We start from the raw sequence: 25,803 nt of genomic DNA on the forward strand, positions 1-25,803 counted from the left end.
TATATTTTATCGCTATGTTTCCAGTACATCCAAATATATTAGTATACTTGAAGTGTTCGATTAATACATTGGTAATACATTCGTGATAGTCAAACACAAAGTAAAAGAGTTTCATGGGAAAACGCAAGTGAACGTTGTCATACTTTCAAGATAGCATTGCATTTCCCGAACCATTCCTTAACACCGTAGATCATTAAATACCCTTAATCTTGGCCCTAACAAATTAAATAAAACTATTAGGTATCGAATGGCGAATCATGCGAATACATTTTTTATTTAAAATAGGTTCATCCAAGACGTATATAATTATTTGACTGGAAGCTTTAAGCGTACACGATTTGTCTGTAGATATATAAAAACTATAGAATATATTATTTCTTATACGCGAATTAAGAGGAAGTTTTTTTTTACTCTTTGATTTGCTTTTAAATGTATATAGTCTGTATTTCAAATAAATAAATAGACAATAAAAGACAGTAGTAGGAGGATATACAATAACAGTTGAAATAAATGTAAATAATTGTGAACCTTTTCTGAAATCAGATGGATATGATTTCGTCCCTCGTGTCTCGTAAAAAGAAAGTGTTCTCTTAACGGGTTTTTTGACTTAAAGGAAAAAAATAACGTTCTATGAATTTGGATCATTCGCCTGAAGAAAAATACTCATTAGTAGGCCAATTAAAAAAAGAAGTTTACATATTTATAAAATTTAAATAAAAATTTCTGATTTTTAATAATATAATTATTTGTATGCACTAGTCTAATTAAAACAAAATATAAAACAATAGAAACGTATTAAATTATTAAGTATATTAATATTAAATTTAATTAAATTACTAAACGTGCAAACTATAGTATTTTTAATAATTGATTGATACATATTGTAATAAATTACGATTACACTTCTTGAAACATTCATTAAACATCAACTACCTACTTAAATATAAAATATCCATATTAAACAATACCACATCATACATTTGAAGGGCACGGGGGGAAAACGGTATTTGTCACATTATGAAAATTTTAGAATATAGCAAAAACAAAGTTCGTCGATTCCTCTCCCTCTAACATAAGAACAAAACAAATCACATTAAATGCTATTCTAATAAAAAATGTATTTATTTAAACAATCTATTGACATAAATAAAAAAAATCAATGACATAAATTGAAAAAAAAAATTCATAGTGGAACTAGTACCGTTTTTCCCCTGTGCGCTTCATTTGATTTATCATTGAACGCGACTAAACGACAAGTTACATCTAACGATCTTACTGCAGAGAAATACGCCAACGCTAAGTACGAACGTTTCTTATATTAAAGAGTTTCTCTCCATTTCACCCTGGTTTAAATGTCCTGGCCAAAATTAATAATAGTGTTAAAACTTTTTTCGCACGTTAGGTTTTTATAATCAAGTTGAGTAGCTGTTGTATCATCTAAGAAGAAATATTACCAATGATGTAGTTTATCATTAGATTCTACACATAGTTTCTGGAATTATCGTTACAAAGTAGTAAATAATTATTTTTACAAAGTGAATAAATATTTCACCGAATACGCAATACAGTTAACGCTTTTGGTATAAAGTGGTACTTTATACTTGAAAGCCTCTTGTATTATAAGGAAGTAGCTTTCTTTCATTATATTTTACATAGAAATAATAATAATAATTGTTAACAAAAAAAAAACAACGTTTTCCTGAAATGTGTGTATATTTTCAAGGGGCATAATTATTATTACTTAGATCGTAAAAGGTAATATTTTATTAGTTATGTGTTTTTTAGTCTATGAAAACATTTGACACAGGCTGGCAATCAGCATACTAGGATTTGTAACAATATTATTGTTATTGCCTGCTCACAAACTCTATACTCCGTTTACACCATCTAGTTGCTATTTCTGGCAAGTTTGCAGAATATTTTCAAGGCTTAAAAGTGTTACAAAATAAATATTACATTTTCTCTTTTTGCTTCTAAGGAGAAATAAAATTAAACTTTGTTACATTTTCTTTTAATGAGATAAAATGAAGATTTTTCCATCCCTTTCCATATCCGTTCCATTCGTGAACTCGACTTTTTAACATGCGTTTGATGTAAATTTCATTATCTTTTTCAACTCTTACACGGAATCATCTTTATAACTCCAGGGAGTCCGCACAGGTCGTTGCATTTCTAAGGATACTGATTATGTGCCCTAGATACGACATTTACTCGAATTACTTTCTGTGCTAGGCACAGTATCGTAAGAAATATTACCCAACGTCGTGGAACTCATCTACATGCTTCAGATATCATGGTCTACAAAAAATAAATATAATTATACCAGTCGGAAAAAACAAACAGACTAAGTAGGTATTACCCTCGCCGCCCATTACATTAACTGTCTATAACTCAAAAACTATATAATATTCAGAACTGATTTAGATCAGCCATTATTTTCACTATACATCTATATTCTCTGTATAACATGTATGTAACTTAAAATATGACTTTTAAAAGTTACGCTCAATAACTATCATCTAAGAAAATATTTTTACTTGAACATGAATAAATATTTTTGATTGTATAGTATATTATAAAATTCTTTATACAAAACTTTTGTAACTAAAAATATATTTCTTAAGAAAAAAATACTCTATCATATGATGATACTGTATATATCTAATGTATATATATATATATATACATAGGTAATTGAACGCCATATCATATATGTTGGTTGAACAAGGATAAACTGTACTCATGTATGTTATTCTTTACTCGGAAAATAAAGAAATGGAGTTTACATAAATGATTATTTTGCTTTTTCGTTTCGACAGTTTGGCTGCTTTTCCTCTGTACTCCCAGCGGACCACTGACCCATATCATAGAAGTCGTTTCACCCCGGGCCGGTGCGTTATGATGTTCTTCAGTACACGAATGCATAATATTATAGTGTAATATCCAGTGCAGTCGACGCGGACACGGAACGTCCTAATAAATAACCCAGGGCCAATATATAATCTTGCCCCGAGCACGCAAATATATTCATCACGGGTGTCTCGGAGAAGAGTGCAGGACCAAAGAAACCCTACCCGTAAGACGTTACGCGACAGCGAGAAAAGTGACAACGTATCAAAAGTAAGAGATAATTGGTGGTTTTTTTTTTTTTGCCAAGTCGCTCGACACGTCTATTCTTATAGGCCTGGAATTATAAGCTTAGCGTCTCCAAGTCTGAGTGGTTAAATATTTTCGTCACGTTTCTTGCTTGTACCGCGCCGACCGACTCTCGGTTATTATTTAAATATACACTATGCCCTACTACGGCTAATTTATTTTTCACTAGCCATTCGGTACAACTGTCGTACTCGCCGAGATGGTTAGATAAAGTAATGCACGATGTTATCACGATAATTATACAACCTTCTGAGGGATAATGTTGTCGTTGCGTTGCACGGATAATTATTGTGCCATGTAGTTGGTATGCAGTTAAATTAAGTTTTAATGATAATTTGGAAAGGTCGACAAGCTCACGAGTATGTGTCCTTATACATACATTGTAGGCTGTGTATAATCTCAATTGAACTTTATTCAAAACTAAACTAGAACACAAATTATGCATGAGAAAACAGCAAACGGGATTTTGCTTAGGCAACCCACTGCTGCATCCCACGTTATATTAATATATTAACCACGGTGTTTGAGTATTCATCAATTAAGTATGCCGTAGTTACTGAAATAAGATATACACAGCTATTAACATTTTATCTTGCCGTCAACTTCGTTGTACAACCGATTTTGATTACCCGTACTTAGGCAAACTGCCCGCAGTCTTCTTGGTCTCTCTTCCTTTGACATCTCGCAAAGACCGTAATTTTCCAGCTGTACAATAAGTAGATAACTCATACCTCTTTGTTGGCTAACTCTTATTTCCCTCTAAACCACTTTGTGTACTTCAATGTAACCTTAACTACTCACACCGCACTTCGTCGTTTGATCGTCTGTTCTCCAATATAAAAAAAAAAGAGCCGAATCTAGTAAGTAGGTTAATTAAACAAATTCTCACGTACAAAAAACCCATTAAAAAAACGCGAATAACCGTATAATCCATCTCCTACTTGGAATGTTCGGTGCATGATTGTCAAACTTCCGAATGGAGTAATAACAACAACATCCGAGGCCTTCTTAATGAACCACATTTTCCTTAAAATTATTCTTATTATATGAATTAAATTGTCAACCACAGATTGCTTTAAGAAATTCGTTTACTATTTTTCGGTTAGTTCGTAATCTATAATGTTATAATAAATCGTATAAGCCTCCAAACTCAATAGCAAGCGTTGGTTATTTTTATAACCATTAACTGAAACGGTTCAAGGACGAAAACTGTGTCTAGTGTTTGAATTATCGTTTGCATAGGTGAACCGTGATAGTGTGAAAGTCAACAAACATAATAACTTCAATAAAATAACAATCAGATTGAGAAAGTGTGAAAACTAGTTGTCAAAAAACAAATGTTATTATATATGATATATGACAGGCGCATACGACAATTATGCGCTTTGGCTTCCCTGCAGTATATTTCTTAACTTGAATAGATATATAATAATTAATTATTAGTGGTGTTAACTGAAATGAACAATAAAACACAATATTTTAAAATCAATATAGAGTTTTTAATGACTTGTTTGTATATTTTCAAGTCAACCGAGACAAGCCTAATCCCATTGGGTTCCGTCTCTACTACATTTTCCCCCGCCTACTGGCAATTGAAGAGGAAGACGTTGAATTTTGCAATTTCTGGCTTTATATAAAGTACTTTCTTGTGTACAATTTCCTAGCTAGAGACTGCGTAACGGTATATGAAGAAATCGGTCCAGATGTTAAAAAAAGTTATCACCGGTCGAGACACAAAAAAAAAAAAAAAAACAATATCGTTAAACCGAAACTTTTTCATTTCCTCGTCGAAGCTGAAAATATGAAAACGTCAAAACCCACGCGCGGCCACGTCGACAAAAGTACCCTTAAAACGTTCAAAAGACATTGGATTTCTCCAAATCACATTTAAACTGTAAAACTGTAAAATGTTTATTTATCGCCGGTACCAAAACGCGTGTGATGTATCTAATCTGAAGGATGCTAAACAGTGTTGGTTTTTGGCGGATAGGTTTTCTAGGGATTGGTGTGATGAGCTCGTCAAAACCCAACGGCGCAATCCAAGTTTATGGCAACGCCATTAAATGGTATACACTGTACACGTTGCGTAAATCATGAAACGCTAAAGGCATACCTAATTTATATAATATAGTAAAAGCCATCTATTCTTTATCACATTCGCATTCACAGGTCGACGCGCGACGGCGGGACGTGGCGGCGGTCGCACCTCGTATTTTGTCACGTATTGCCTCCTGGATGTACCCCAAGGCGCACTTAAGGTTTAACGGATTATAAAGGAAAATCTTCTCTCTCTCTCTCTCTCTCTGCCGCCCACCGTCACAAGTCACAGTGTCGTTTTCGTTTACACGCCGTCCTTATCTTTCCACAGCTACCACGGTGGGTAATCCTAAATGAAAAAACGTTTTTAGCGCACGCCACACGTGATTTAGCAAGAAGCTCTTCATTACGCACACTCTATACTTTCAACTATCACCACAGTATCGTTCCGTTCAAAACCCCCTGTGGTATATGTATTTAATTACGGGGTTTTTTTTTTGTTATAGTTTTCCGCCGCACGCCGTCATATAGCCGTTATGGCTAAAATGTCCAGCGGAATTCGCCGAACTAAAAAATAATCGGGATTTTACGACTTGGACCTACCAATTTACATCACCGTGTTCGCCGTGTGGTCGTGCTTATTCGTTGAGATTAAAATACACCAGATTTTAAGTAAAAGCTATTAAACGAAATTGGATTTTAACACTCGATAATGACAAAAAACTCATTGTTCAAAGCACTCTACCGGCAATTGAGAAAACTCTTGGCTCGAACCCTATAGTCATGCTGGTAAAAAAAAAAAAAATTATTATAATATTGTTTCCTTTTAATTATTTTTTCCCGGTTGGTCTTTGTTGGCTTCTTTTTTTTTTTTTTTTTTAAACCATAATAATTATTAACAAAAAAGTATAAAAAAATAATAGAATTATTTAATATTTTATAATAAAAAGAAAAAAGTAAGTACATAATACAAAATACGACTTAACATGCGATAGTTAATTACAAATTTAAATATAAGCTTAGATAATTTACAAAACTATGACCAATAAAACTAATTTTTAATTTTTTCAAAGCAAATTTTATACCTACATATTTATTGCATATTTAACTACCCCAACTTATATAATACGTAGTATAGTATACGTATCTAACTTGTATTTATATTCTATAGCTTTGTATTTATTTAAACTTATAATTAAATATAATATAATATACTAATAATTTTATAATATAACTTTTTTTTTGTAATTTTGTTACCATAGCTGTTTATAGTGTAAACATTACACCAGTTTATTTTAATATCAAAATTAACCATCTTCAAATAATCGATACCAAAATATTACTGTTTTTCAAATGACAACAATGACACCGATGATATCTTTAATGAAACTTTAAATACATATTGGACAGCTGAGGTTCCTTCATAATGTTAACAATATTTAAAAGATTTAAATCCAATTTAACTGTATTATAGATATAATATATCTACCCAGTTAACCATATTTTCTACATGTATACTAAAGTCAAGTCACTAAAATATGTATTTGAATATGTATAATAAAACTTACTAGAATGCAATATTCAATGGACAGCAAACATCTGAAACAATGTTTAGAATAAATGTATGCTTTATGAAATTCACTGTAACTTAACACTATTAATATTGTAAGTGTATATATAAATATCATGTAATTAAATGTATAAATAATTGAATACAAAAGTTTCTGAAGGTTGTTATACGTTTATACTAACTTATTAATAAATAATGCATTCAATTAATTAACTTATTAGAGTACTTCAAGAACAATAAAACTCCTTAATATCACGAAACTATGAAATCTTAAATTCTTTGCTATCAAAACAATTAATAAAGAATTTAAGTTTTTTATGAAAATAATATATCGGTAGTGTATTAGCAGTGTCCACAATTATTTTGTAACAAACAATTTTGCTCAAAAAACTAATTTATTGATAAATCTTGTACGTAGCCGGTAGGTACCTAGAAACTTTTTATTGCATAATTTCATAAACCATAACAGCCAGTTAGCAAATATTATTTTAAAGTAACGATAAAACAAACAAAAAGGTCATTATAGTTTTATAAAGTTGGGATTTCGTTTTATATGTATTCTAAAGTATTCTACAGAAGACAACAAATCCCCTATGAGTGAATATGTTGTTTAAATTTGTACATTTCTAGTTTTGAAATATTTAAACTTCATCATTAAACTTTTCTAGTTAATAATAAAATTTTGAATAATAATACATACGATTTTAGTATTTTTGTTATGTGTAAATGTACATTTTATCTTTCAGCATTTAAAAATGAATTCTCCTTAATAATAATACAAGAAAATAGAAAAATATGTTCACTGCAGTAAATACCACTATTATGTACATGGAACTAAAATTATATTTGCACAAAAATCTGCATTGTATTGTAGGCGTTTTCAACTAGAAACTAGTTATTATTATTATTATAAAGATCACATTCTGTTTTATTAAAATTACAAAAACTAATTATTAAAAAAAAGTTTTTAATATTTATTTAACTGTTTTAAGTTTTATTTGTTTAATTCACAATTGCCGCACACAAACATTCTAATAATTTTAATTCCGCAGAAACGTTACGTGACGAGTATATCAATTTAACGTGACACACCTTTGTAGAAGACTTTATGTTAGACTTCGCCTCACATTGCAGCTGTTTCGGTTTAACACTGTGACACAACTCACGTGTCAGTTATCATGAAACGCGTGTTGCCTTGCTGCTTTTGTATAATTACAGTGTGCACTGAGACAGCCACTGAGTATTTCTATACGTACTAGTTTAGTCTTAGTTATAAAATTCGTCGTGTTAACTAATGTTACTTTTGCACTTAATTAATTTTTCAATCAAGATTTCTCTGACATTTTTCAAATGCAGTATGGTAGCTGTATAGCACTAAAATAAATCCCATTTGAAATTAAAAACCAAAAACTTATATTATAGCCCACGGTTTTTTTTTGAAATTAAACACTACTCGTTAATTAATTATTTGCAATCATCTTTAAATTTAGTTTGCGGTTTTATAAAATACAAATGAAAATAACAACGGCATCTATATAAATAGTTTCGTGAATTTTGTATATTATTTTTAAGTGTTCAACTACTAACATTAAAAATTTTAATAAATACGTTGTTTTAAAAAGTATACTTAAGTTGGGAACATTCGAGGAAAATCGTAGAGCTAATGAATGTAGAACCAACGAGAAACAATTTTTTCATTCGCTTGACATTATAATGATTATAATTTAGAGGGTACTATTCGCGTCGACTAAGTTTATCATTTAAGCATTTTTTTTTTTAATGAATTCAAAACAGTGTTTTCCCCAAAAGCCAAATGTCTTGCTGTATTCTACTTAATTTGTTGTGTTCGTGTCGTAAACGTCTGTTAACACCGATGAAAGTGCTTTTACGGTTCACATAGGTTTTTTTTTTACTGCATAGTACAGTAGTAAATGAATAACTCGATTAGTTTTAAATCTTCGCAGTTGGTATAATGAGAGCAGGGACTTTAAGTTCTTTGCTCGAATTAAAGCTACTAAAACTGTCTGAATATTTAATTGCTTTTCCCACATCAGTTCATTCACGACTTGATGGGGAAAAAATGAAACACAAAAAAATTGTAAAGAAAAAAACAAATAAATAAATACCCAAATTAACTAATTTGTTTTTATTCATTAAATTGTTTTTCGTTGGCTAAATGAAATACGCTGCATGAAACAGTGCATTCAGTGTGGTACTGACAAATATTATTATTATTATTAATTATGTTTATTACTTTATAGTTATTCAATATTAAGTATCTGTAATAAATAAATATTTATAATATATATATATATACCTAGTTTCCAACAAATACTTTTAACAACTATCAAATTAAAAGTTATAGACTAATACACGCTGTAGGTACTTTGGTCATAAACAAGTTTAATCATTGCTTATACAAATAATGATAAGACCCGTTTCTTAAATAATGCAGGAATAATATAAACCGTAAAACGTAATTAATGTAAGCTTATCAAAACGCAAACATCAAATTAAAAACGATTAGTGCCTAATATTATTTCAAAAAAAAACTTTCATAAATAACTATTTGTTAAACAAAATAAGCATTGAAAAAGTATTAACAATTTAAATATAATGCAAAGTTGCTTAATTCATTTTATTTGGTTATATTATTTTATGGATAATACAAGTTATTTTACTTTCAGGACTTAGTGTGATGTGCTAGACGCTAGTATGACATATTATTTTATATGAACATTATTAGCATTAGGGTTTTTCATATCGTTACTAAAGATTTTTTTCTAATCCGTAGATTGGTTAAATGTAGTAATGGAAATTTAAAAATTCGGATTTTATCAAAAACATCTTAAGCCCCTTTTAAAAATGTTATATTTACAATACATAAATATAGTATGTGTGTTATATAAGTCATTTTATATTATGTGATTTGTTAATTCCCAACATGTATATATTATTCTCTATCCATAGCGTCTTCCTTCAATTTCGTGCAAGAGCTTTTTTCTACGCCCAAAATAATCCATTTCATCATTATCCTCAAAAAAATGAATGCAGCAGTTTGTTCTTACTTTCTGCATAGCAGTTGATGAGCCAGCATTTGAGAAATGTACAAGCTGTCATCATCAATTCCTTCAATTGCCATTAGTACTGCTGCAGAATTCGCCAATGTTGGTAATAGCAATTACCGCTTCCCTGTGCTACCTCCTTTTATTGACCATTTACGATATGCAGGAGTTACTGTGGGTCTAATCTCCCACACCCTAAACCGCAGAGGTAAAAGATAAAGTTATTGAAAATTAAATTTTATACTTTCAAATTCTAATATCGTTATATATGAAAATATATCCACAAAATTCGCCGATTAATGTGAATATATAACAAACTAAGTAATAATAGGTTTGCTATTACTTATTCTTTTTTTTTTATTACTATTTGATAAAACTAAACACATGAATCATAAATTACATAACAAGATCTGATAATTTTCAATTATAATCAAAAGCTACTTTAATGTTTTTAAAGCGGAATATTAGCAAATCTAATAAGCTAATAGCTATAATATTGTCACAAAAATCACTTAATCAATCACAGTTAAGAATTGTCCTTGCTGATTGACGTCACACCCCTCTAGGAAATTGTTTATTATCACCAAACATGTCCATCGACCTAGTGGCTAGTCTAAAATGTAAGAAAATTGCATAGCTATTATGAAAACCAACAACCTGGTCGTTTTAGTAGGCTATAGATATTGTCAACAGGTTAACATGTTTCAATGGTTATACACAGATAAGATAGTACTCATGTCTTGCTTTTAATTTAAATATAGGAATTGTTGTAAGCTGTAGGGAATATTTTCTTTTGTACGTTTTGTGACGTGCCATTTAAGTGCAATGTGATGTATTCCCTAGTAAAGTAAGATTAACTATAGTACCTCAGCTAACTAGAGTAAAAAAAGACCCTTCACATTCTGCAATTATAAACGTTCCGGACTCATACCCTGACTAAAACAAGTCAAATGGACTCCATGGAATAAACCGCGACGATTGAATAAATAGTTTTCCCAACCAATAACCAACCCTAAGGTATAATTATCGTTCCTTAATTATTTGTAACCTCATTAAATAAACTACATTGCATAAATAAATAATATTTGTAATTATATTGCTGACTCTTTGTTACCTTTTCCATATTTTCCATAAGTGGAAACTGTCCGGAGGAGTACTGTGCACCAATACTCGTAATTAATGGTTTTCTGGTGTTCAATTTTCCAGGAAAACTCAAAAACAGTTTATTCGCTAAAAACACTGTTACATAACCGAGTTTCTACCATAGCGAATCAATATAGCCTTCGGCAAAGGCAACAATACAATATGTTGTTATTACATATATTTACTATCCAATGTATCCACAAACATCACCAGTAATGAGGGTTCGATTAAAAACCCTTAAACAAAGATTGTACCGGACTCAATAAAAAGAAAAAGACCCATCGAGTCAGCTATAAAATCTTTTGCAATTATACTTTACAAAGGCGAAATCATTTGGCATTTCATACATTTTTATTCGTGTTAGCTTTTTTAGGCTCATGGAAAAACTGCGGAATTCAAACTTCGACCTTTCCCGCATAACGAATTCAATTAACCTCGTGCAATGCGGGAGCGTCAGACAATATTATGCATTTCATAAAAAATACCCATTAATTTTAATAATTACAGCTACACATTGTATACATATAAAGTAAATGGCTTTTTAGTAAAAACCGTACATATATGTTTATTTGAGGTGTATATTATAATCTTAATAAATTCAAATAATATTTACACAGCATAGCAATAATAATTATCAAGGATTTTACTAAAGAAAAAAAAAATTAAGCTCTTGATAGTAGTTTTGACGGATGTTATTTTTGACAATTTCTCCCAATACTAAAATAACATACTTTCTTGCATTTATCCCAACTCAACTGTACGTCTTATAACTATTGCCAATTTTGGTTTTATTTTTATTATTACTATTATAACTGTTATAGTCTCTTTACTGCAGCCCTAGCGCGTTATAGTCCTTATTTATTATGAATATTACCATAATACAGACCAAGATTGTCTAAAGCTTATCACTCATGCTTCTATGGATTACAATGGGTACCTAAACGAACAGTATACTTTTAAAGGATCACTGTTATATTGTTACCCGTAACTTATTATGAAGTAAAGCCCCGAGTTTTAGTCGAGTAATGTTGGAAAACAACATTTTATTACAATGTATTGTACTACAAAATCTAGCATAAGATGAAAAAAAAATTTTAAGTGAATTTTTACGATAAAATATAAATGTATTAAACAATTATAATCAATTTAAACAATAAATGATACTAACTTACAGTTAATCATTACAATAAAAATGATATTAATAGTTAAGCATAAGGTAGCATTAAGAGGATATATTTGTATATTTCTAGAATTATATTTTGCAAATGTGCATAAAATGTACCAGATGATTGGTTAACAACATATAACCAGTCAATATCTTAGTAAGTTTTAGAATTTTTTTTAAACTTAAATAACTTTAAAAGTAATTATTCAAAACTGGTTATCGGCCGACGATCAGACAACATTTTCAACAAATTCTTCTTAATTTAAAAAGTTTGAATAATATGTACGATACCATTTTAAAACCTCAAGTTCATAGGATTTTAATACATAAAGGATAAGGTTATATTTTTGTCAAATATACATTCAAATTAAAAGAGCTATTAATTAGTATAGTGTAAAAAGAATAATTTAAAAAAGTCTAATATCTTCTAAAATATTGATCGGGTCGTAGTTAACTAATATCAGTTAGTAATAAATATGAAATTTTGTTTCAAACTCGTGTATATATATAACATAGGCGTAAGCGTGCTCCCAATATAGGCTTAATAATAATTTATACCTATAAAACCGTAGTCTGAACATTCAAAGCAACACAGTAATCCACGAATAACTACTAAAGTTGTGTACGAACTCGATCCTTTTGAATTCGATATCAAGTATAATTATTAATTATTTTACAAGAAGCTTTGAATGTATCTATATCTAATCCGTTCTGGGAACGTTGGAATAATCGTTAAATATATTGAAATTATAATGACATGCAACAAAAATATGGTTTGGTATAAGTAAGCAACAAGACAATTTAGACACCAATAATATTAATTTTCCAATTGCTATAAACATCGTTAATTTACATTTCATATATTTTATTCGTAGTATAGGTAATTGGATAGCCACGACCGACGTGGTTTTTAAATGAACACCAATTCAACAAGATAAAATAAACTGTACTTGGGTATTCTGTACACCATGCTCATAAAACAAGTTTCGATATAATATACAAGACGAAACAAGTTTAAAATCGAAAATTCATCAAGGTCATTAAATATTTAAATAAACAATTAACTACAAAAATATTACTCTAAAAAATAATTATTTGAGTTACGCTACCTCTATTCTAATCATATCCCTGATAATCCGCCAAGAAGATTAAAAAGGAAATGGCGTAGAGATCTCCTATAAATTATAAAATAAAAAAATAAAAACAAAAAATAAATATTAGATAAACTAACTCAAAATTCAAAGTAGGTAACTCCATTAAGGGGTGCCCCCTACTGCATGTTATTCAAGCTATACCATTAATATTCTTTTTTACTGTTTACCCATTTACTGTTGTGCATATATTTTGTATAGATGTAATTATAATATAATAAAGACATTTACATCTTTATTATTAGGTTTTTCCATTTAAAAATATGCAAATCAACGTTTTAAGAATATTTTTGACCGTTTTTAATTTATTTAAATCTCGTTTTCTATTATGTATTTAATAATTAATTTTTCTTAACACATTTCGAAGATTACCGTTACTTGGTATTTAAGACAATTGCTATCCCACGATGTCTACATTTTTCATAATTTTTAGTCGACAAAACAACATGGTTTTTCATGCGTTATGAGAAACAAAATTGGAATCAAAAACTACGAACAACAATACAAGGTTAGGTACCTAGGATTAAATTTATACGGTATATTATATTATGCTGTGCTATTTATAGGATTTTTATTATAAACAATTTCAAATATTGTATTAAAAGTTCGCAGTAGTTTTTACAACAACAATTTTTTGCCTGTGTTTTATGTATGTCATCATCTCCCTGTAAACAGTAACACGTGATTTCACGGTATAAAGTCAAATATATACCATCAAATGGAATATATATGTGTGTGTATTCAATCGAATCCGTGGGAAATGCGCCGCACGTCAACACCGCCGTATCCGAGTTCCGAGTTGAACAATAATGATGAAAATGAAAATCTAAACGAACCGTTGAGTTTGAAACGTTAATCGTGTTATTTACATTTCACCGAAATAGAACAACACAGGCCTTGAGATTTTCAAATACCCCTGACGAAGCACTTACAACGTGCACACAACATCCGGCAAACGCTTTCGATTCGTTTTCACACGTCAAACGTCATTGTAATACCATAACATTGGTCGGTAATACTACATTGGCGAAGATCGGCGGGGAGCTTGGCATTATAAAAACCTTAAAAATTCAAATTAGCGTTACATTTAGTTTTGTATCAACAAAGCTCTCACTAAAAATTAGTGTACGGTAAATACATATTTAATAGACTGTATAGGGGATTTAAAGTGACAAATAACACAAAATTAAATTATTATAACAAACTACTATTCGGACAAAAAAGAACTGTATACAAACAAGGTCTTACCTACTGGCCAGCTTTCTAAGGAGACAATAATATTGGTGTACAAACTTATTAACTAACAGCTATACTAAAAAATCTAAATTATAACATGACATTATAATCTGGCCTGAAATCCGGTGGCGCTGCGGTGATTCACTTGCTCGTAGAGGGCTGATTTCAGACGACGGTGAAATAACAACGTAAAAACAATATTAATGAAATACGGTGTTAATAAACGGTCCAGTTTAAGAAAGACCAAAAGAAAAAGAACAAAAAAAAAAAACGGTGAAGCGTCAGCCAAAAAGCAGCACGGTACGGTGTCGCGGTATCAATAGTAGTAGTGAAAAATGATAGTATCAAAACGGTCGGTGAGGCGAGCACAGGTGGTGGTGTGGGGAGCGGCAGCCCAATTAATGCCCGAACAAATAGATTTAGGTACTTCGAGAGAAACAGAAATTTTGAGTTTGCCTGCCGCAGACTCAGAGTGGAATCATCGTTTTGTCCACATTCTAGGCGAGAGAGTATATTACATTACAATAATAATTATAATCTATAGGGAATTTGGACAAGTATCTGTTGCATACATCTTCTCGCAGCCAACCGGCTCATCCGACTTAATAATCCGGCCATGACAAAATAATGCATATATATATATGGTCACGCATTATATTTGAATGTAAAAAAGTTCGAGTTTTTTTAAATGTAATTATTTTTTACTGCGTCGCGGTGAACACACAAATCTACCATCGGCGGTGAAACACAACCGTGTATCATTATAAAAGTCACGTAGCACCCCTGCCTTTAAGGGCGGTAATAATTGTTTTAAATAGACGATTTACAAAGTAGATTCGACTCGGAGGGCCGCGGCATTACGGCGAGAGACGTCTCGTTAAAATTTAAGCGCTCGTCGAATAATAACGAGTAAGCGGCTTGTTGCATTCAATGGATATTTTATGGTAGGTACATCCACAGAAACCGATATAATTCCTTTTTATTGCGATTTGCGCGCGTTTATTATTCGGATAATGTATTGGTGGAAAATTAATTCCGCCGAGTAAATGATAACTTACAAACACTTTGGCGATACACAGCAACGAACAAACACAACCATAAGGTTTGGTGTATTATATTATATTATGTATGACGCACGACACGAATTGCATGCACACACGTGTGTTAATTAAATAATAAAACTGAATAAACACTCCAAAATTGGAATTAAATTACATCGTTTAACGGGCTCGTTTATTCAAGTCGTTAAAAAAAAACCATTAAAATCTTCGGGTGATAAACCGCATACGACTTGGTGTTATTTGGCTTATCATAAAATATTACTACTTTTTTACCCTACTGAGACGTATTTTATGTACAACTTAAGGTTTGACCCAAGAGACCATTCTGCCCCCACGAAAAGATGTTTTTCCCACAAAAAAAAAAAAACAAAAAAAAACCGCCTATCAGAAAGTAATATTTTACTCCCGTTCTACAACACACATTTGGAAATCATATTAATATTATATCAAAAGTAATTTAAATTATAATGTGTGCAATTAGCGATGGGACTAAAAAAAAAAAAGAGAATATTATTTATGAACAGCATGTTATATAACATCTAATGTATGTGTTGAGCAAAAAGCTTTTTTTTTATTTATTTAGTTTTATGGTGAACTTATTATTGTAAAAACTACCCACTTCAAATCATTTAAGCTTAATCCAACGATCAAAATAATAAAAATGTGGCATGTTATAATTGTGTTTTATACAAAAAAAATCATGTATTTTATACAAATATACGTATTCTGAATAATAATTGTTAGCAACTACGAAAACACTAATGCAAAAATCAAAACTACACCTTATATAATTATTATCGAATGGTTAACGTAGAAGTTGGTAGTTAGTATCAATTTTAGATGACCTTATTACATTGTACGTGCAGATTTATAGTGCTACTTAATTATATAAAGCACCTAAGAAAATGCATAATATATTTATTATTCAAATGTTTGCTTATTTGATGTATGACTTATTTAGTTATGCTTATAACTGTAAATCCAATGCAATAAATCTAAATTGTTCGCACATCTTCATACTCTTATTGGGCTTTGATATTAATAGAATATGGTCGTCACGTACTTTATGATTCCACCCGAACGCATTTCAAATTTGTTCTTGTGTAGTTAATATTTCAGTCTCAAATCGTATTTATGGTAACAGTGAACTTAAATAATAATATGATCGTGTTAAACTAAAATACATATGCGGTTAAAAATAAAAATATTCCCAAAAAAGATCTACATGAAGTATGAACCCCGTAAACCTTATTCTTTGTACACAAACATGCATTGTTTTTTTTTTTTATATTATAGTAACCACTATGGAAAAAAATCAGTGTGTAACTCACAATAATAAATAATAATTGTATTTGTAAACTATATTTATTCAGACTAATCGTAATAAGTACCTATTATTTAAGTGTACCCTTTAAGTTTTCGTTTTGTATTCCAGTTTTTCGCATGAAAACATTTATCATTGGATATTTTTTTTCGGCTTCGACGAGATGCTGAATAGAGGTATTGGACACACAACAAAGTAGTTGACATTTTTATTTATTGATTTTTTTTTTTATTTGATGCATCAGCCAATTGGACTTTTGAAAATACATTCATGTCAAACAAGGTAAGTCGCATAATAGCCGATATTTTTCCTTTTGACCAATGCGGTCCTATTTGTCAACGCAATGGCTTATTAACCACAAGGGAGCCGTGAGCCCCTTTGAAATGCCATTTCGAAATTCTCGTGGATTAACTGACCACCACCGTGTAGCAAAAATGCCTAATAGGTATTGTTAGCTGGTATTGTTCTCTATAATAGAAATTCACTCATCCGTCTACTTGATCGCACACAATATAATATGTACGTCTGTATCTATTATTTTGTCATTATATCATTATCTTCAGGCGTGCTAATCCGTAAGTAAGCTTATTAAAGCGTAACTGCTTCAGTAGTGACAATAAATAATAATTATTCGAAGTTCCGTGTTTTATTAAATTAACTATACTATAGAACTAATGAACCGCTTTTCAACAAAACCTATTTGAATAGAAATAAAAATGCCATAATACCAAGATCAGTAATACCATTTGTACATGTAACATGTCTATACAAACACACGGTAATTCAAAATTTAAATTAATCACATTTATAATGCCCGCTTCTTCTTATTGGAGATTTCGGACAAGCTAATCTACTTTAAAAAAATGTTGTAATAAAATTGAAAAAAAAAACCGTTCAAACGCGTTATTTATCAAATTAATCAATACAATTGGCCGTTATGCTGTTTGCATGGTTAAAGTATACGGATGTTTATGTTGTTGTTCGGTTCGAACCCCTTGTCTTACACGGTCGAGTAAAACATGTATCTATAGTAGTTTTGCAAGCATATTGAGCACCTACCAGAGTGTTGAGTTAATTTTCGAGTTCCGTGTATATTCACCGTGTTGAGCGGATATAATTTATTACCGCTGTTGTTGTGTGTACATAATAATATTAATTTTAAAGTATATAATAACAGCGTCTTCGTGTTCGGCAGACTCTTGAGAAACGCGTAATGTGCTCAAGTATAGTCCGCCGTGCGTAAGTCGAACACCAGCTGTCTATATTACGGTGTACATGAAAGAAGCACGCATGCCCGTCGCTGAGTAAATAATACCGTTTCTCCGTGACAAAACAAAACTGGGATACCGCAAACAAAACCAACTGTTAAGTTGCAAAATAACAAACACGAGTGCCAAAGGGTCGCACGTACACTGAAGGTACACGGAGACCGCCGAGCCTTGGGGATGAACCGCGTTTAGACAGGACACACGATTGTATTTTGTGTTTTAAAACCAAAGTGTGCATGGCAAGATTGGCGAAATCTTACCGAACCGTGGTTGCTCGGGTGTGAGAGCTTATACTGAGGACAGAAGAAGGACTTCAGACGTAGTGTGACTAAACGTTATACCGTTTACGCACGAGCGAGTGAAGAAGTTCTACCTATGTATGTTTACACTGGCGAAATAAAACCACTGGACCTACATAAATAAAAAAAAAACGATGCCGGTGCTACAGAGGCCAAATCGAATTCTATGTTTTCCTAATCAAAACAGATACAACTTTAAAAACAGCCCGTCCGCACAGTGTGGGTTGCCAATCGACACGGTATAATGGTCAATGTTAACATCAATAAGACATAGAAATTTAAATTACATTTTACAATTGACTTGAGACACAGTTTGGACAGTTATGATATGCAATAAAATTATATAAATACATACAATGACAATATTTGACAGTTAAGAATGAATTTAACTATCGTATAGAATTATACATTCTTTTAAACTACGTTTAAACGTTCTAAATAATGTTTACAAATAAAATTATTTCTAAAGGTTTAGTTGTTCTTTTTTTTGACAACATTTTCATTGAGTAGGTGTATTGTACAATGTACATGTTTTGTACTTTTCATAGCTTTATCAAATTATGAAACATAAATGGTAACATACAAGGATATCTTCTAGGGAAATTAAAATGATCAAATTCGTTATTTTTAATAATTCGTTTAACTAAATAAAAAATATTTTATTTTTTGGAATACAAAGACCATTTAACCCCGGAAGTATTGTTTAAGAGATAAGTACTCAATTCGAACTCAACAACCCCAAAAAAATATTAATCGATATTATGCATCATGTATTTTTTTTAATTGATAAAAAAAAACCTCTTCACAAATGAGATTAAAATTTTAAAACTCATTCCAAATAGCAAATTTGAACTTGATATCTTTAAAACTAAAATTTAGAAGACATAAGTTTCTATTGCTTTTTTTTTTTTAAAATACCGATAGATTAGATAGGCTACTACCAAAGTATGAAAACATAAAACAAATCACAAAGGTACTACTTGTTGTGTACATCATGGCTGTTGACATGGTTATTATGCCCAAGTACATATTAATAATAAAATATTAAAAACAATATTACCTAGTCCCTGCTACCCTATATTATCACTATCACGCGCCAGTTCGTTATTTGAAAAATTCCACACAATAACGCTCCAAGGAGAAATTGTTCAATAATTACATTGTATAGGCTGACATGTACACACACTTTTTTACAATTTCCAAATGGGGCTCGACATTTTCAACTGTAATTTTTTTTCGTCAAAGGCCTCGGTACCGCGGGGCTCTAGGCATCTGTCCAGCTTAATGTACCCTTCAGCCACGCCCAAGACGAGTTAATGAAAACTGAAACACGTTACACCGCCAATATAATGTAAACCTTGTTGCATTCCGAAATTACCGTGTATACTTATGCATATATATCTAGGCACACACGCCGCAGGGATTAATAATATTCCCATCGCGATATTAACCTGTGTACACGGGGTTTCAGATCATTGATATTTTCTTAAGCTTAACGCTACTCAACACCAGGAAGTAATAATATTGATAACGTCGATGTAATTCGAAAACTACTACAAAACACTTGCCGTTTCCCGTTGAATTAACAGCTATCGTTTACTGAACATTAGAATAATATTGTTGTATTTAATTATTTTCCGTACTTAGTTTCGTGCATTTATTAATTAGACAATATACAAACGATGGCTATATTTGAACTTGATTTTGATTCGTTTGAGAAAAGATAAAAACAAAATATTTCTGAATTTTACAAAACCAATGCAAATCTCTCTCGTTGTATCTAAAAATTGGCAATTATTATTGTATTACAAATGCGGGAATGTACAATAATAATGATAAAATAATATTATACCTGGTAAAATTTTGAGTAATTTGAAATTTCCCAGTGAAATGTGGACAAACTTTTATGCGAATACAATAATGTAGTAGAAAAAAAAGATATTTTTATACTTTATTAGACATAATAATAACTGTATCAATTAAAAATATATGAACTATGCATTCGGTCTACAGACGCTTCTTTCCAAATTTGCAAACATACTTCATGTTATTAATGTACTTTTTTTTTTATTAGTTATACAATGTGTTGTTTGTATATTGTTTTCTTTTTTTTTTGTTCCCATTATTAATGATATACTGATCAAACAATAGACGTATTCGTATTGCTATAATTGTTGTTGTTTAATTAGACATTTTACACAATCATAAATTACAATGTACCGAATGTGTATTGTGTATATGTTAATAAAAAAAATAAAATACAATAATTACCATTACACAGCACAATGTATACGGAAAGTTGATCGCTGTGAATTAGCTTTTTTCATATTGTTCATAATATGTATTGCAGATAAAATATTCGACTCTATTGATAGCCTTTTGAACGGGTTAGTATACAGATATTTGGAGCGCTTCCAACACGGTCAGTCTTATATGCTACCGACCGAAATTCATTTCGATATGCTAGTAATTTGATATTCACTATCGATTTTTGATTCCGCGACACGTTAATTGTAAGACCATCAAAGTGCCAAATTACCAATTATTAATGCCTGCATTTTTCTACTATGCGAACAGTGATCATAATAAATCGCCATGCACACAATAAATAGCTCTCTCAAATGACAATGATTCTAAACACGGTTGTCTTTCGTAGTCGTTGCATCTGTCGGGAAACAAGTTGTTTTTTTTTCCAAAGCTTATACGATTTTAGTTATTAGGACTATTGGTGTCGTTATTGTGACCTTTTGTCTAGTCATCGACACAAGAGTAATACATCAAAAGATAACTACCATTCGCGCTGTAACAGTTCTCGTTGCTGCTCCATAGTCTCATTAATATTATTGTTTTTATTCTACTTGTAATTACTAATATTTATTACCGTTAATAATTTCACAAGGTTTGCGGCGCACGTGCGTCACCACTCGACTCCGTCGTTTTATTTATTATATTTACACCTAATTTTCTTGTAGGTTAAAGTACGTAGTATAGCATGTTCAGTTGTATTGCTAAACCGTTTTGGCATAGACGTTTTTTTTTTAAACATCAAGTGACGTTAACAAGCATCGTTAACGTCAATTACTCTAATATGTATATATTATTTATACCAATGTATAAAAACAAAAGTAAACAGTACATGTCCTAGAATAACTGCTGCATTTTAAATATATGCTTTTTTAATTAATTAATGTAAATTCAAACTTTGAAAACATAAATAATAATAAAGTTTTAAAATTTTACTTTTTGATAAAGAAAAAAACCGTTCAATTCGGTTGAATTTTTCCATGGAACGCGCTGACAGAAGATATTTGCATTAACTTTTAATAGTAAAACCAGTGACGTATTTAGAGGGGGGAGATAGATCACACGCCAGAGCTTTTTAAAACTTTGAAAACGACAGACTATGTAGATGCGCAAACTGTTACCGGCGTTATGCTTACAGATAAAGAGAGCCAAGGCCAATTTTGTTTCGAATTTTGGGGGTTGCCCAGATGAAAATTGTAAATACGCCACCGAGTCAACACTGTGTGTTAAGAGCAGTCCAGGGAAGTGGTCGGTGATAAAAACAGACTGTATAGACTGCAATTAAATAAATTCCTGTGCAGATAATAGTTGTAAATTGTATTACATAAAACAAAAAAGGGTGAATGATCGATTGGCGTGGAACTGTCGCGGTGGAAGGTCTCGAGTTGAACGCAGTGTTTTCGAAGAGTTAAGTATGGCTTTGAATTGAGCAACGTTACCTTGTCGAGTGCACTACACCGGAATTCGTTATAAAAACAAATAAATGTCTTTGTGGTGCCATATTATCTTAAAATAATAACGCTGCACAAAAATCAATATTAATATCAAATGTATATTTTTCGTATTTAGTTTTAGATTGCCAAAGCAACTCAAAAGGATTAATAACTACGGCGAGTTTGCTTGATTATAAAACTAATTGCAATGAAATATTCTTTAAACGTTTTTTTTACCCTATTATTATTATTTTTTGTACGCCTCTCCAAACACCTACAAATAACATTTAACAACCATACAATAAAGGAAAGTTCACGTTAAATAAAAGAGGGTTATACAAGGTATTTTTATAATTTAAAAAATGTCAACCGCATAATTTGTTTTAACCGTAAATATTATTACATAGTTACTATAATGTTAATAACAGCTGTTGATGTATCTTAAATTCATACGAGCATTGTCGTTTGAGAGAGAATAATTTATTCAGTATATTGCCTGATCGATAATGTTTTAAAATTACTCCCATTTCATCCGTGAAGTGTTTGTTTATTTTATTGGTTGACCATATTTTTATTATTTTCAGAAGATACAATTAGTACAATTGAATTAGTATACAAGTTAGAATTTTAAGTTTCGAAAATCTTTACCACATATTATGACTTAATATACTTATTTTAAAACGTTATAAAAAATTATTACAAACCGTAATTATTATACTCTAGTGTAAGAGAAAAAAAACGAATTTCCAAAATGTTTAATTATCTCAAGTTTGTAGTAATTTAGATAAGGAAATTAGCGTGAAGCATTACCCTGTATTATTGTATTGGTTTTTCAAAATTGTATTTTAACTGTATTAACACATTTTTTTTTTAAATGCGTCTGATACAGAAGTAATAAAACGATGGCCATGCTATAGACAATAAACGACGTTTCTACAATAAATCACTATTATCGGTAGTCACGGAACCAAACTGGTGTCCGGCCGTGTTCGTTTATAATTCAAACGATGCGTTTTGAATGCCAAACACTGCGGAAGTTCAATTAAATGGGCGAAAAATAGAGTTGGCGTTAAAAATGAACGGTTTGATTATTTTATTTTTCGCTTTCACGTACATGTATTATCCATTAATATAATGATATATTAAATAACTGAATTACCGAAACAATGATTCGCAATTACTTATTAGCAATAAAATTGTATTTTGTTTAAATAAAACCAAAAAAAAACAATTTAAAAATAATTTATTATCTGTACTTTGATTATGATTGAATGTCCTTATTTATAAGCCTGATCATTCAGCAGACTGACGTTAAACAATGATTTTTTTTTTTTTAACGTCTAAGCAAAGCTGAGGTTTTTTTTGTTTGATTTTATGCACAGCTGTTATACTCGCGCTGTGTCATTTTCTAATTGTCACTGACACGTTATTCATTATTATAAGAAACTGAACTTAACCTAGACTAACTAAAAAAAATCAACTTATCCTAAGGTAACAACTACATAATATACAACAATAGTGATTTCTCGAGGAGGAAACTTGGCTTTTCATCAGCTACAATACAATTAATTAATTGGCCTTTAAATATAACAGTCTTATCGTATTTTTATCCACCGATTGTACTCGAATAATTGTGATTTTTTAAATCGTATGTGTTCTACTTACTGTGTTTTAATCCAGGAAAATTATGTCGATTAATCTGAAATAAAAAAATAAAATAATTAATGTCAATTTGAGAATTGTGTAACATATCAAAGTAAACGGTTTAATTAAAAATTATAAGGCGCGAAAACAGCTAGGACGCTTAGAAGTCGATGACTATTTTCCCTTTGTTTTAATGACACTTTATTTATAATAAATACATAATATCCAATAGTTTCAGCTTAAATTTTAACTTGATCGCAAAGCACTAAAACATTAAAACGGTACGACTAAGTAATTGAGTCAATTCGAATACAAAAATATAGAATTCAATAATATAACTATGTTTAAGCGCTTTCTAACCAAAACACGATTGTATAACATTTGAATTTGATTCGTATTACATCGCTGCATGTTTAATATTACATAATACACTAAGATTATAATCTACACTTTAGAAGTATAGTCTCAGGTATAACACCAGATGAGCCATCAGAAAATCATACTATTGACAATTTTATTCAATTTATTCAACACTTGTTGTAGCTATAACAAATAATACAAATATTGGCTTGCGAGCGTTTCCAATAATTACTGACAAAAACTAATATTGGGCTTGTAATATTAATTGTCTATTTAATCAGTAAATCATTGCTTTGATCTGTTTAATTGTTGAGCTGTATGAGTTTATCAATCTAGAAACTGATAACATTTTGAAACAAATACTAAAGGCTATTATTTTTTTAAACTAATTTGTGTTTAATATCTTTAAACCAGATAAGGGTAACTAATTGTTTTAGAAATCAGCTTGATAACATAAGTGTGTTTAACCCAAGACGTGAGATTTTTAACTTCATGAAAGGTACATTTTTTTCTGTTCAATTTGTGAAATGGTTAGGGAATTTGCCAAATTTACAAAAAAAGCAAAAAAAGCGCCTATAAATTTAGCAAAAAATGGCCCTATCATGAAATTGCACGTATGGGGTGTAACATGTAGGTATATAAGTATATTTTATGTACTGGTAAAAGTTATATTTAGGTCACCGATTTTCTAATTTTTTTATTGTGTAACAAAAAACTGATGACTCGACAAAACAAATTAAACTATGTTGGAGTATACGTAAATAAATGTTTATTACTTTTGAATAATGATAGTACTTTATTAACATGGAACAATTAATTTGTGGTTAACTTAGTTTTTCGATAAAGTAAAATAATTTTTAGAAGATGGCATGTCCGATTTGATATATATTTGTACAAAAAACATATGAATAACTGCATTGTTTATAAATTTGTAAGTAACAAAAATTAAATACTACTTTGCATTTATCTTTACTAAGTTACCATAAGAGAATAATTTTTATTTAGCGAATTTAATTTTTATTAAAAATTTTGAATAAAAATTCATGTATTTCTTTGGCGGTCAGCCATGACATCTATTTAGTACCTAATAATTATTAACAGTCAAACTTTTTTTGTAATTTCTGAAAAAATGTTTGATCTAAATAGTTTAAATCAATTTTTCAGAATATTAGAAATACTTCGTCCACTTATTCAGTACAGAGTTCTGCTAAAAAATAATAAATATTAACCATTCAAAAATTAAAGTTTATTTCTATAGATTTCAATAAAAAAAAAAAAAATACAAATTTGGCTAAAAGTTTCCACTAGGTCTGGTTTAATATTTTTTTTACTTAATTGCTGTTATCGTTAACAGTCTGATGCTTTAAGATGACAGTCTGTTGAGATTTTTTTGGCAATTGTGATAGATTGCTTTTCAAATCTTAAACATCCGTAGACCAGAAAATAAGAGGACTAAAGAACTCATTTTATAAAAAATATGCCGTAGTATCCTTTAAAAAAAGGATTTAACGGGTATTTGTTACGTTTAACGATTATAACCGCACTAATATATTCAATTGATATAATTGATTTGCTATGACAACAAAA

At 30.4% G+C, this 25,803-nt stretch overlaps 1 protein-coding gene across 9 annotated transcripts in view; it reads right to left on the minus strand.

The window, feature by feature from the left end:
- The window catches only part of LOC126846110 (adenylate cyclase type 5), a 91,603-nt gene that overhangs the window by 47,498 nt on the left and 18,302 nt on the right, over positions 1-25,803 (minus strand). For 5 of the 9 annotated variants that reach the window (XM_050585261.1, XM_050585256.1, XM_050585260.1 and 2 more), the window contains exons 2-3: positions 23,878-23,911; positions 6,762-6,792 (exon numbers count right to left, since the gene is read on the minus strand). The gene's annotated coding sequence lies outside the window, so the exon portion shown is untranslated. The remainder of the gene's footprint in view (positions 1-6,761; positions 6,793-23,877; positions 23,912-25,803) is intronic. The other 4 variants (XM_050585262.1, XM_050585255.1, XM_050585263.1 and 1 more) reach the window with 1 other exon arrangement.

Source organism: Adelges cooleyi, unplaced genomic scaffold, assembly GCF_023614345.1.
Source record: "Adelges cooleyi isolate 19-005CV unplaced genomic scaffold, UGA_ACOO_1.1 ACOO_flye_CR_arks_rails_tigmint_CR_PRNA_9, whole genome shotgun sequence".
Taxonomy (NCBI): domain Eukaryota; kingdom Metazoa; phylum Arthropoda; class Insecta; order Hemiptera; family Adelgidae; genus Adelges; species Adelges cooleyi.